Genomic DNA, 13,168 nt, shown 5'->3' with positions numbered 1-13,168 from the left:
CCAGAGAGGAAAGCCTGGACGATCTCTAAGTCACCGACGCTGGGCAACTCGATGCACTGTTTGGAGAAGCGCCGGATGAAGTCTCGGAGAGACTCGTCTGGCTTTTGGCGGTAGCTCTTAAGATACCAGGAGTTCCCAGGGCGCACGTATGTGCCCTGGAAGTTCCCGACGAAGATCCTAACCAAGTCGCGTCAGTCGTGGATTTGTGAGGGAGGAAGGTGCTCGAGCCAGGCTCGCGCCGAGTCTGACAAGAGCAAGGGGAGGTTGCGGATGATGAGCAGGTCATCATCCGCACCACCTAGCTGGCAGGCCAGGCGGTAATTGGCAAGCCAGAGTTCAGGGTTGGTTTCGCCGCTGTACTTCGCGAGATTGGCTGGTTGCCGAAACCGGGCGGGGAAAAGAGCAGCGCGGATGGCCCTGCTGAAGACCCAAGGGCCTGGCGGTTCAAGGGAAGGACTATGGTCCTCCTCGCTGTCATAGCGGCTGCCTCGGTGTGGGTGGTAGCCCCGAGCGGGCCCCTCGTTGTCATGGCATCGTCGCCTGCTGACCACCTCATGGTCTCCCTGCACCTCGCGTTGATTGCCGAGGCAGTCCAGAAGCATGGGGACCCTATGGGCTATCGGTGCTCGAGCGGGCTCGGGACGAGCCGAGGCTTCCCTGTCCTGCCGAGGCAGTGCCACGGGCAGGCTCGAGACTCCCCCGTGCCGTCGGGAGGTGGAACTCTCGGCCTGCTGAACCGCGGCGGTCTCTCGGAGCTCGCCGCAGACCCGCCGCCCCTCCGTGGTAGAAGGCTCGGGCATCGCGTGGACTAGCAATGCCGTAGCCACGATGTTCTGGCTAGCGCGATTGAAGACTGGGGGTTGCTCGCTCCCTTCGTCGTCGTGGATGCGGTGATGTACCTCGTGGGCCCTTCATCGGGCTCCTCCGCCTTCGCCGCGACCTCGCTGCTCCTGTTCGAGAGAGTCTCGAAGCTGCTGTAGAAGAAGTCGGTCTTGTTCGACCTTGGCCTAGAGCTCACGGAGTTGTTCCAGGTCTGGGCGCTGAGGTCACGCAAGAGCGGGGTTCTCGTTTCGTGCGGCCGACAGGACGATGCGTGGAGGTGTGGCGGCACCTGTACTTGGGCGAAGCGGGGAACGGCTGCCCACCCCCTCATCCTCCTCGCCCGCCCTCGGCATCCCGAGCCCGACGTGAAAACACTCGCGAGTGGGGTCATAGGTGCCCTCGTCGTCAGAGTCGGAGTAGCCGAAGCAGTAGTCGCTTGAGGCCAGGAAACGGCGCATAGCTCTAGGGTCATGGAGCCCAGAGAAATCCATTCCGGGCCACACCTCGTCGTCCTCCGAGGAGTCGGCGTGGGCGTCCAGGTCGAGAGCGAAGCGCTGGCGGCGTCCCAAGGCATCCTCGTGAGCGGTAGTGTAAGCGTAGGCATAAGAGGCGGCGGCATTTCTCAACCCAAAGGGGTATGGGGATGGTGCCATCGCCAGACTCTGCTCCACCGGGATTGGCTCCTCAGGGAGTGGTGGAGCGGAGCTTGATGACTGGGCATCGCCGTGTGCCACCGGCGATTTTCCTTTGTCCAAGCTCAGGATATCGGCGGATATCGGCGGTGATAGGTCCCTAGCCAAGGACCCTGTGCCAATAGCTGGTCGTAGGATATCGGCGGGGAGCGGCGTGCCACCCCGGATTCGCGTAGCGTCGGGGTGGTCTTGCTCGCGTCGTGCCTAGTGAGCGCAGCGAGAGCGGCTGCCCGGGCGCCGCCTACGCCTGGGCTGCCGGTGCGTGACTTCATCATTGGTTGGTGGGGCTCGAGGAGTGAGGAGTACCATGTCGTACTCATGCCATAGAGACATGAACTCTAGGCTTCCAAACCAAACCACCGTGCCGAGACGCAATGGTCGTACAGGGTCTGCCATCCGGAACTTGCTGGGATGACGAAACTGACACGCAGAGGCCCCTACCTGGCGCGCCAACTGTCGGTGTTTCGGACCAGGGGGTCCCCAACCAACCAGTAAATGTGAACTACGTGCTCCCAGTCCCGGATGGTGATGCAAAGAGACACAAGGTTTATACTGGTTCAGGCAATCGATGCCCTACATCCAGTCTGGGAGATAGATCTTGTATTCCTTGCACCGATGTGCTCGTGGTAGGGGGTTACAAGCACGGTGAGAGAGGGAGCTAATCCCAGGTCTCGGCGAGGCGTCGTGTGGGCTGCTTGAGACGTTGCTCTCAGGTGGCTGGGATGTGTATGTGTGTGTGTATTATAAGGTGTTCTTCCCTGTCCCTTCCGTCCATCTTTCTCTAAGTGGCCCAAGTTCTCTCCTTTTATTGTTGAAGGGAGGGCAAGGACAGTACATGTGCTAACTACACGGCGTCGTGCCAACAGGGGCGGCATGTCCGAGCCCTGTGGCCTGTTCCTGTGGCGGCGTGGTCGTCGGAGTGGTCCGTCCTTGGAGCACTGGGGCGGCGTGCTAGTCCCATCCGATCCTGTGCGTCGCGGGAGCCCCGGGACTGCCTCGGAGTTGGTGCGGCGGTGGGCATGCAAGCCGCTATGGACGGACTGTGCGCGAGGCCGAGGCTTGGTTGGTGCCGAGGCTGCACCGCAGTGGGGGGTCTCGGCGGGCACGAACCCTGAGATAGCCGAGACCTTGGTGCACAGTGCGATGTTGTTTTCGAGGCAGGGATCGCGGGACACAGTGTAGTGTGGGCGCTGATCATGGGCACAGCGTCAGAACACAGTGGCCGGTAATCCCCGCCGTGCCCTGTCCCAGCCGGTATGGCGCTGATGTGACCTCAGGTCCTGTCGGCCATTCCGTGGCGTCGAGCCATCGTCCGGCTAAGATTACGGGAGTGGTTGAAGTATTAATGGGACATGACGTGCTGTCGGGAAGACCGGCCGAGGCAGGGGCGACGAACTATGGATAGGCTGGCCTCGCGCGAGACGGAGAGCGGAGCCTCGCGCGAGACGGAGATCGGACTCCTTGCCAAGGCCTTCCGTGAGAGGCCTCGCGCGAGGCGGAGATTGTACTCCCTGCCGAGGCCTTCCGTGAAGAGCCTCGCGCGAGGCGGAGATTGCGTCAGGACGCCGAGACCTCCTGTGCGAGGCTCGAGGCGAGGCGGAGAGCCTGGTGGGCTCGGACGTGGCTGGTGAGGGGCCCACGGCTTACCTTCTGGCTTTGTTTTTTGATGGGACTTAAGTGACCCCTTTGATGTTCGCTCGGGGTACCCCGTTCTACGGTACCTGACACAGCCGGAACAGTATTTTTCTCTCACACAAACCAGCCAGCAGTACTTCTTCACGAACCAGCAACGATACGAACCAGCCAACCGAACAGACTTACATCAATGGGATCTTTATAAAATAAATGAGTTTCTTGTTTCACTGTATTCTTTTCCATCCCTCCTGTATTTTTGTCACGTCCATTACTCAATTCTCAGATCGGATTCCTCGAAACAGTATTAAAAGCCTCATATGTTCTTGTTTCCCAAAGCCATAGCTAACACTAGCTAACACATTGCTGGAGGTACAGCGCAGCTTCAGGTGGTATCAGATCAAACAGACCTGTAGCTACAGACATGCAGCCCAGAAATGCAGATACAGTGCAAGGTTTACATCGACCGGCCGCGGCAGCGGCTGCTGGCAAGAACAGGCCCGAGTCACCGGAAAACAAGCATAGGTAGGCAACTCATAAAAAAAGGGACGTGCATATCAATAATCAATCTATCTGCAGCATAGTTCCAAACTAGTGCCCTGTTCGTCTGGCTTATAAGTCGTACTTTTTCAACCAACGAACAATATTTTTCCTTTCACAATAAATCAGCCAACAATATTTTCAGTCATGACTTATCAGCCAAACGAACAGGACATAGACCTTTCTAAGACAAGACATAGCTGCAGGTATAGAATGACTTACTCCCTCCGTCCCTAAATGTCTGTCGTTTTCGCTTCCTGAGAAACAACTTTGACTAAATATATATTAAAAAATATTAATATTTATGATACATAATTAGAATTATTGGATAGATATTTGAATCTAATTTTTTAATAAATTTATTTAAAGATAAAAATGTTACACGTATTTTTTATAAATCGAGTCAAAGTTATCGGCACGTAAATCGTGACGACTAACATTTAGGGACGCAGGAAGAACTTTTCAAAGCCCTTCGTGTAAAGGGATAACAACCACCCCTCAAAGAAGTACCAGATAACATGAAAATACAAGTACTCCTGAACTTGAACTGCAGACTACCTGAAAACGGGATGCCAGCTTGGCAACAACATTTCCTATATGCCAAAATTTAGCAGGTGTAACCTCCTTCTTATTGATCCAATGTAAAATAAAAATGAATTGGTTCTTCACACACTCCCTTAGTCTGCACATTGCAACAGACTTTTAGATGACAGAGCACAGTTGTTGATCGGTATGGTTTGGATTGAATTATTAAATTCTTATAAACATATACCAGATGTCCAAATGTTGGATACCACCATCTATGTGTAAGAAACATGCCACTGTTAGCTAAGAAATATGCATAAACTGAAGTCAAAGACATTGTAATGTAGGATTCTAGCTATCAAACAGTGTCAGATAATTTATCGCACGCTCTGCAAATACTGCTATCATGCCCATATCAAACAGGCAGAACAGTCTAACAGTCTCAGAAAGATGTCCTTATCAGCTATCATATCAAGAAAGAACATTATTTTCTAACTATATCAAGATAATGAATTCCTCAAACAATTATTGTCATGGTGTCCTCATGTCAATCCCCTTCTCCCCATTAACAATTTTTTTGAACATCTGACGAATATGATATAAGGGCAATTGCAGGAAACTAGTCACATTCCATTGTCTTCTTCCAGCATCTTCAAGATCCAAAGATCTGTAAGCCAGAGCAGCAAGATACATTGCTGGATGCAATCTCCTGCACTTCCAGATTGAAGATCTGAGCTAACAAGTATTCTGGATCTTGTGCATACCAACCAAATGAGCCAATTTTAGTCAGTAAAACACTTGTGAAACTTACTTTTCAGAATGTTCATTGAAACCATCCCATTGTCTTTGAGATGGAATTGTCCTTCCTTTCTTGTCTCTCCCAAATGTTTCGATATACCATCCACCAGCATCATGCATGTAACAACGAGGCTCAAAAAGCCAATATCTGCGAAAGAGGAGTTATATAAGAGGACTGGTTGCTGTTGCCTTCAACAATGATATTTGGGCATGTCTTTCGTCCTGAAATGAATTTGTATCAGGTGCAATTTAGCATGCATTACTTGCTGGGTTACTTCAAGACGAGGGAAAACTAGAGGGGTTGTTTTTCATGGTTCAGAATACTACTTCTGATTGATCAATTGCTCAATTATACATATTTTTTCGAATGACAAGGATATCCTCTCTGGTCCTATAACCAGGAAATCTTGGATCATAAGTCATTTTGCTTTCACTTCATAGAATGGAAGATTTAGAAAGGCCAAAGATTTACTTCCATGTCCCTACCAATCATATATGTAGCTGAACAAAACATGTCCAGGGCATCTATATTTCTGTTGCACATAAAAGTAATGTCGGGCAGCATCAGATCTTCTAAATTGTTTAACCTAAAGGTTTCAAATTTAAGGCTTGTGCTCACACCATTGCCTCATCAGCATTTCAATCATGTCTGGAATGACTAATTTGCATGGTTCGTTTGATACAGAAATATATATACATGTCCGGCATAGTGCAACATGGGCACACAAGCAGCATAGTAAATTGTGCATACCTGCTAGGTGGCAATCGGGCCCTACTACATCGACACTCACAGGGTGAAACTTTATCTCCAACCTGATACCAGTGCATGTGTTTAACCTGTGCAACATATGCATGCAGCCAACATTCAATACTATAGAAGCCCAAAGATTACCGTTGCACCATCATGTGGTCATATAACCAAAGGCACCATTTATTTTGCATGAGTATTTGAATGATGTACGCATTCTAGAAAAAAACAATGTGCATAGTATAGGAATGTTTTCAATTCATATCTTTGTGAAAGGATTATCATCAATTACCAAAAAGGAATAGATTAAAAGCTCTAGTTTGGTTTTGATAAATTGATGAAACCCTAAGTGTTAACCTAGTTTATCAAAGTGATCATGACATAGGTAGCACTATTACAAGTGGTGGAGCAATGATGAAGATCATGATGATGGTGTGACCATGATGATGATCAAGTGCTTGGACTTGGAAAAGAATAAGAACAAAAACAAAAAGCTCAAGGCAAATGTGAAATTTGATAGGAGCTTTTTGGTTTGATGATCAAGACACTTAGTTAGTGTGATCATATTTAGAATCGATAGTCATACTATTAAGAGGGGTGAAGCTCGTATCGAAATACGGTTATCAAAGTGCCACTAGATATTCTAACTTATTGCATATGCATTTAGATCTAGTGGAGTCCTAACACCCTTGAAAATATTTGTGAAAATATGTTAACACACGTGCACAAGATGATATACTTGGTGGTTGACACATTTGAGCAAGGGTAGAGAAGTTAGTGAAGTAAAGAAGGTGATTGTCACTGATTTTCAGTGACCGGACGTTGCTCTCGCAGTGACCAGACATAGGCTTATGAGTCCGGTCAGTAGAGGCCGAGGCAGTGTAACCTAGGGTATTGCATCGGACGCTGTGAAGGGTCTGGTCGAGATGCGCCGGACACATCCGGTCATGATTTGGTCGCTCTAGAACATCTCTGGAAGTGATCGGACTCCAGGCGTAGATGCGTCCGGTCATGGCGTAGCAGTGGCGCGCGCGCATGGCTAACTTGGCACCGGCACGTCCGGTCTGCGCGACGGTGCATCTGGTCGTGACTTAAAGCGCGCGAGAACGGCTACTAGCCGTTGACATCGTGCGGCTAGCATTTGAAACGGGTGTGACACGTGGACGGTATCGAATGACCGGATGCTGAGGTATGTGTCCGATCACATCTGATCGGTGCATCTGGTCGCCGCGGTTGGGCTGCAGTGAGAGCCCAATGGCTCTATTTTGTGGGGGCTTCTATTTAAGCCACATGGTCAGCTCAAGCTCACTCTCTTGGCCATTTGTATTGATATAGCAACCTTGTGAGCTTATCCAAAGCCTTTCCACTCATCTCCATCTTAGATTAATCATCTTTATAAGATTGGGAGTGAATCCAAGTGCATTGCTTGAGTGATTGCATCTAGAGGCATTTGGTATTCGTGTTTCACTGTGGATTTTGCTTGTTACTCTTGGTGGTTGTCAATACCTAGACGGCTTGGTGCAGCGAGGATCGTCGAGCTGATGAAGGTGCTTGTCTCCGGCTCCGATCGTGGTGATTGTGAGGGGTTCTTGACCTTTCCTCGACGAAGAGCCAAAATATATTCTAGTGGATTGCTCGTGGCTTGTGTGATCTTCATCTTGTGTTGGTTATACGGCACCCTATTGAGGGTTTGATGTGTGATGCCAATTAGCGCGTGAACCTCCAAGTGAGTGTATCGCCACAACGGGAAGTAGCTTGCTGACAAACAAGTGAACCTCGGTGAAAAATCATTGTGTCACCTCTTGTCACCGGGACTCTATTGTAATTGATTGGCTTCATCTTGTGATTGATACAGCTCTCTACACGGTGGTATAAACATCTCAACCACTTGTGTATTTACAATCATAGTGTAGCTAAGCTCTTTAGTGTAATTACTTTTGAGAGCTGGCTTGTGTCGTATCTAGTGGTTAGTGAGTCTCTTTAGTTAGCCATTGAGATCTCACTAACTTAGTGTAGTGACATAGCCTTTGTGTGCCTAGAGATCATAAAGACTAGAATTATGGTAGTTGGCTTGTATTTTAGTAGGCTAGCGTAATATTTGTTTCGCCTCATAATTGTCTAACTATTTTGTTTAGTGTTATTACAGAAATTTTTATAGGCTATTCACCCTCCTCTAGCCATTAGGACCTTTTAATGGGGCGAGAGCGAGGAGGGAATCTGTAGAGGCGCATCAGCACTAGATCCCACGGCGGCGAGCTCGACAGTGCTGCTGCTGGTTGCCATGCCGTTGGGGCCCGGCGGCGTCGTCAGCGATGATGGGGAGGGTGCCCGCGGAGGGCCTTTAGCGCTGGTTCCCGTGGAGGAGGGCATGCCGCAGCTGGTGGCCGTGCTAGCGGGGCCTGTTGTCAGTGTCTGTGGGGGTAGGGGCCACGGAGTCGCCGGGGCTGTGGACCTAGGGCCGCCGGCGGTGGAGGCCGGGGAGGGCGCCCGTAGAGGGCCTCCAGCGCTGGTTCCCACGGTCGAGGGCTCGCCATAGCTGATGGGCGCGCTGGCGGGGCCCGACGACGGCGTCTGCGGGGGTGGTGAGGGCCATAGGGACGTCTTAGCACCGGATTCGACGAAGTTGGTCACAGATCTAGTGCCACCGGCTGTAGAGGTCGCGGCGGTGGCGTGGCTGGTGGTTCCTGCAGAGGCTCACGGGGCTCACATCCCACGCGCAGATCCCGCGCTGGCTTCGATGGTCGGCATGGGAGGGGAAGGGGAGGGGGAGGTAGGGGCGCCGGCACCGACGCCGGCGGCGGGGAGGTCGTCAGGGTAGGGTTCGGCCCACCCCGCTCGCCAGTTTTTTATAATATTATTTTCTAAAAATGGGACAATTTTTTCTTAGAGAAAAGGCCGCTTGCTAGAGGCGGAGCTATGTAGAGGCTAAGCACCACAAACAGTAAAGATCTATCCACCTAGGAGGAGTACAAGGCCAACATACCCCATTCAAATCTGTTTTAGCTCCACTCCTAACGCGTGCATGCTGCATGATAGAACATCATCATTTGACCATTATGTACAACGATCATAAATTTCTCAATGTCAGTACGTGGAGGAGACGTAATAGAATTGTAGGAAAATAAATGCGCCGAGTCTATAAAACCAAAATGAAGCCATTTTGCTAGCCACATGTCTGAGTCCGACACCTGAACCCTAGCAGAACACTAGGCTTGTGCGGGAACACACACCCTTGCTCAATCGAAGTGTGATGGGCACGAGAACAATTGCCGAGGACTTTCTAACCTGCCTTAATTCACATATGTTGGAAATCTACTCCACCCTGTTACACTTCATCAGTAGTACCTCACAAACTCGTAAAACTCGTTTCCCCTCATCCGCATACACATACAGTAGTATCTTAGAACCCGCCTTAAAAGACCTATGAAGCCCTACCCATTAGCAGTCCTAGGTCGAACCCGATGGAGCGCACACTGCGAATGCGGTTTGTAAGACACACTCTTGCACCATGTCTTGCACCATGGCCGTAGGAAAAAAGAATCTATCTAGCTAGCACTCAAGTGTTTTACCGGTGGGGAGCACTTGATTTTTTTTACTATTCTTCTTCCTTCTCCGATACCCTACCGCCGTCCACCGCCTGTCGGAGCTCTGTCAAGACTCGCGCCAGCGGTGACCAGTGGCGGAGCTTGGAGCCAAATACAGGGGGCCATTTCAGTGAGACCTGACTCTGACGGTACAGATTCTAGCATGGCTGCTATTGGCTGCCTGGGCGTTGCCGCGTTGGGGCACCGGGGGCCGGTCAGCCGACCGCCGACGAGCGAGTCAAGGAAGGCCGCCGCCGCCAAGGATTCCAGCTCGAGGCATCGACAGCTCCGGTGCTCCGACCTTCGGCTTTCGGCTCGTCGCCTCCGCCGTCTCGGTCACTCCGTGGATTATTTTGCTCGTGTTGACTGATGCCAGGGCCCAGGTGCCTGAGTCCCAACTCCCAAGTGCAGGCTTGCACGTGGCCCATCACCTGGTGGGCTAAATTAGCTAGCGGATTTGCACATCCGCAGCATATATCCTCATTTTTTTACGGGGAAGGGGGGGCCGGAGCCCTCTATGGCTAATACGTGGCTCCGCCTGACCTCCTTCTCTCCCCCTTTCCCGCCGCCGTCATGGCCATGGGTGCCCCCGCCCCGACCTGGCCGATCGCCTCTACCGCTGTTGAAACCTTAACGCTGCCCTCTCCCCATTCCCACCGTCTGGTCGGCCTGTCTCTGTCGGTTTCCTCTTCTAAGGCCGTCTGATTTGGAGAAGAAGAGAGGGAGAGTCGCCAGATTTAAAGAAGAGGAGAGAAAAAACAGAGAAACGAAGTGTTGTAACACATTAATGGACAGCATTTCTCAGGGGAGAAAAAAAAAACACTTCCGCACGAGCCTTCCACAAGACCACATCCTGTATTCCCGATGTGGATATACTGGATACCATAGATAGCACTATTGTTTCGCCGGTTGCCATATCCCAGCCGCTGCCGGCAGAGACAAGAATCCACCTACTCTCTCGGTTACTAAACATGTGTCGTTTTTGTTTTCCCAAAAAACAACTTTGATTAAATATATATTAAAAAATATTAATATTTATGATATATAATTAATATAATTAGACAGATGTTTAAATCTAATTTTTTAATAAATTTATCTAAAGATAAAAATATTGTACATATTTTTTTATAAATTAAGTCAAATTTATTAGCATGTAAATCGTGGTGACAAGCACGGGACAGAGGAGTACGTAGGTTCGCTGGAGCACGTGTGCGGCCCCATGTCATCTGCAGCCGCGCAGAGAAACGAGGAAAATAAAAATGCGAGCCATACCCTGTCCCTCGGGGCTCGAGCTCTAGCCGCCCGCGTGCCTCTGTCTGCTGACCGCCGCGGCCCACGGCTGCTCGCACTGCACGTACCCGCATGCATTACTAGAATCCACTAGTTTCCTAGAGTTTTTTCTTTCTTTCCTTAGGAAATTTAGAAAGCTCTAGGGAACGTTTGTTTCCCTGGGAAATGATTTAGAAACCGTAGGGAAACATACTTTCCCTAGGAATTATCGTTTTCCTCGGGTGAAATCAAGAGAGGCTCAGACATGTGTGCCATGTAAGCACATTGTTTCCCTAGGAAATCCAGAGAACGGTAGGGAAAATATGTTGAACGCGGGACTTTAAAAATTTTCCTTAGCAAAAATTTTACCGCCTCCAATAGTTTGTCTCTCCTCTTCTTCATCCTTATCTTCTCAACATCCTCACGCCAGTGCTGCATCTCATCCTCTCTTCAGTCTTCGCTCTCTCTTCAATCTCCAATCCACCGGATCTCTTTTTCCAAGCTGTGCGCCATTGTGCGAGCCGAGCTGCGACGACGGCTGCACGCCGGCTTGCGGCGCACCGGCCGTGCGGCGGTGGCGTCACGTGGGCCTAGGAGCTGCGTCTCCAGCGAGTTCGTGGCGCAAGCTCTTACGGCAGCGGCACTCTAGGTGTAGTGGATCTGGCTATTTCCGGCCAGGTGATGTGCGTTGTGGTCGCACTCATGGAGTCCATGCATGCAGCGCTTGCGGCAAGTTAGGAAGACAAAGCCCCGTGGAGCCTTGAAGTGAGGTGAGTACACCGGTAAAATTCCTAATCTTGTTGGCCAAAACTTTAAAACTTTGTCAGAGTAATGTATTTTTTCTTTATATTCTTGTTGTGGTTGCATGAAACGTTTAATGGGAAGAACAAGAAAGATTATTCATTTTTTATGGGGAGATTGGTTAATTCTTTGCGCTAATCCTTCTATGCAGATTGGTCAATTCTTTGTGCGGGGGATGCATCAATGGAATCAGCGATGAGCTCGCAACCCACAGTATGTTTGCTAGTAGTTGTTCGCATGGCCAGCGACGGCAAGCTGCGACATAGAAGGATTGCTCTCTTTTTTTCCAATTTTTTGTTTTCTTTCTCCTTCTCTATGATTGACATTGTAATTTGTAACCGGTGATCTTGATGAATAATTTCAATCCAAAGTAATAAATAATGTCTTTGGTAACAATTAATCTTCCCATATAAATCTTTTTACCAACCAGGATTGCAATATATGAAAAATGTTGCTCAATAAGCACTAAAATACAAAATTGTGCATTTCAATGTTAAATTTGCTGGAACGGTTTCCCTAGGGAAGTTTATTCTAGGGAAAGTACCTTTCCACGTGTGCTATGCAGCCATGTGAGCAAGTTTCCCTACGGTTTCAAATCTCTAGGGGAAGAATCTTTCCCTACGAAAACGAAGAAAAACCATAGGGCACTAGCTCTTTCCCGTCGAATTTCTGGCTAGGAAGATTTCCCTACCAAAACTCGAGGGAAACGATTTCCCTACGGTATTTTTCGCACTTTTTTATATTTCAGGTGCTTGAATTTTAGGTAACACTTTTGTATCTCTAACTAGTATAAGTAAATTGTTATATTTATGATTGGGAGAATGGTGTTCTTGCCCTTGTCCAGTAGTCTAATTGTGATTTTGCCCCTGCTTTTTCAACTTTGCATTTTTACCCCTGCTATTTTGAAATGAAGGGTCCGTTTGCCCCTGCTTTAGACATCCGTTAGATGGACATGGATTAAACGAATTAAAAAAATTATAAATCTAAAAAGCAAAGGCGAAATGACCACACTGCCCTCTATCCTTATCGCCTCGTCCCAAACAGAAGCACGGGTAGCCTCATCCCAAGTCTCCTACGCGGCTGCATCCGGTCGCGGGCTTCCAGCGGCGGCAGCGGCGGAAGAACCAGCGGGGCGGGGCGCGGCTGCCTCCTGGGCGCGGCGGCTGCATCGGCGGGGCGCGGGCTTCCTCCAGGCGGCCGCGGGGAGGTCGCAGCGCCCGCCCGTGGGTCTCGGTGTGCGCACGCTGGGCGGCGGCGGCTCCCTGCCGCGGGGCTCCGGTGGCGTCCGAACGCACGTCCCGACATCGCTGGGCGGAGGCGGCTCCCTGCGGCGGTGCGGTTGCCGGAGAGCTGTGGGGCGGCCGGGGCTCCGGAGCGCGGCGGCCGGTGCTGGGCGCGGCCCCGGCGGGTGCTGTCCCAGCCGGCGCGGCCACGGCCAGGCGCGACCCCGGAGGACGCGGCTCCGGAGAGCGGCGGCGGGGCGTGCGGCTCTACGGAGCGCGGCGGCGGGTGCCGGGCGCAGCTCCTGTGGGGCTCGACTGCCTTGCCGACGGCCGCCGATTGCTCCGCCATCGTCGCGCGGCTGTCCTCGCACACGAAGAGCCGCTAGCACCGGCTGAGGCTCCCTGACCCTCGGCGCATTCTCTTCTCCGCGCTGAGATGTCCCCGGGCGAGCGACCTTGCTGCAGGATTCGATGCGGCGGAGCCAGAGAACACTGCCTGGAGGGTCACCATCGTCGGCTCCTTCGAAGGTTGAA

This window comes from Miscanthus floridulus, chromosome 2, assembly GCF_019320115.1.
Source record: "Miscanthus floridulus cultivar M001 chromosome 2, ASM1932011v1, whole genome shotgun sequence".
NCBI classification, from domain to species: Eukaryota; Viridiplantae; Streptophyta; class Magnoliopsida; order Poales; family Poaceae; genus Miscanthus; species Miscanthus floridulus.
Note: the sequence above shows the minus strand (reverse complement) of the source record.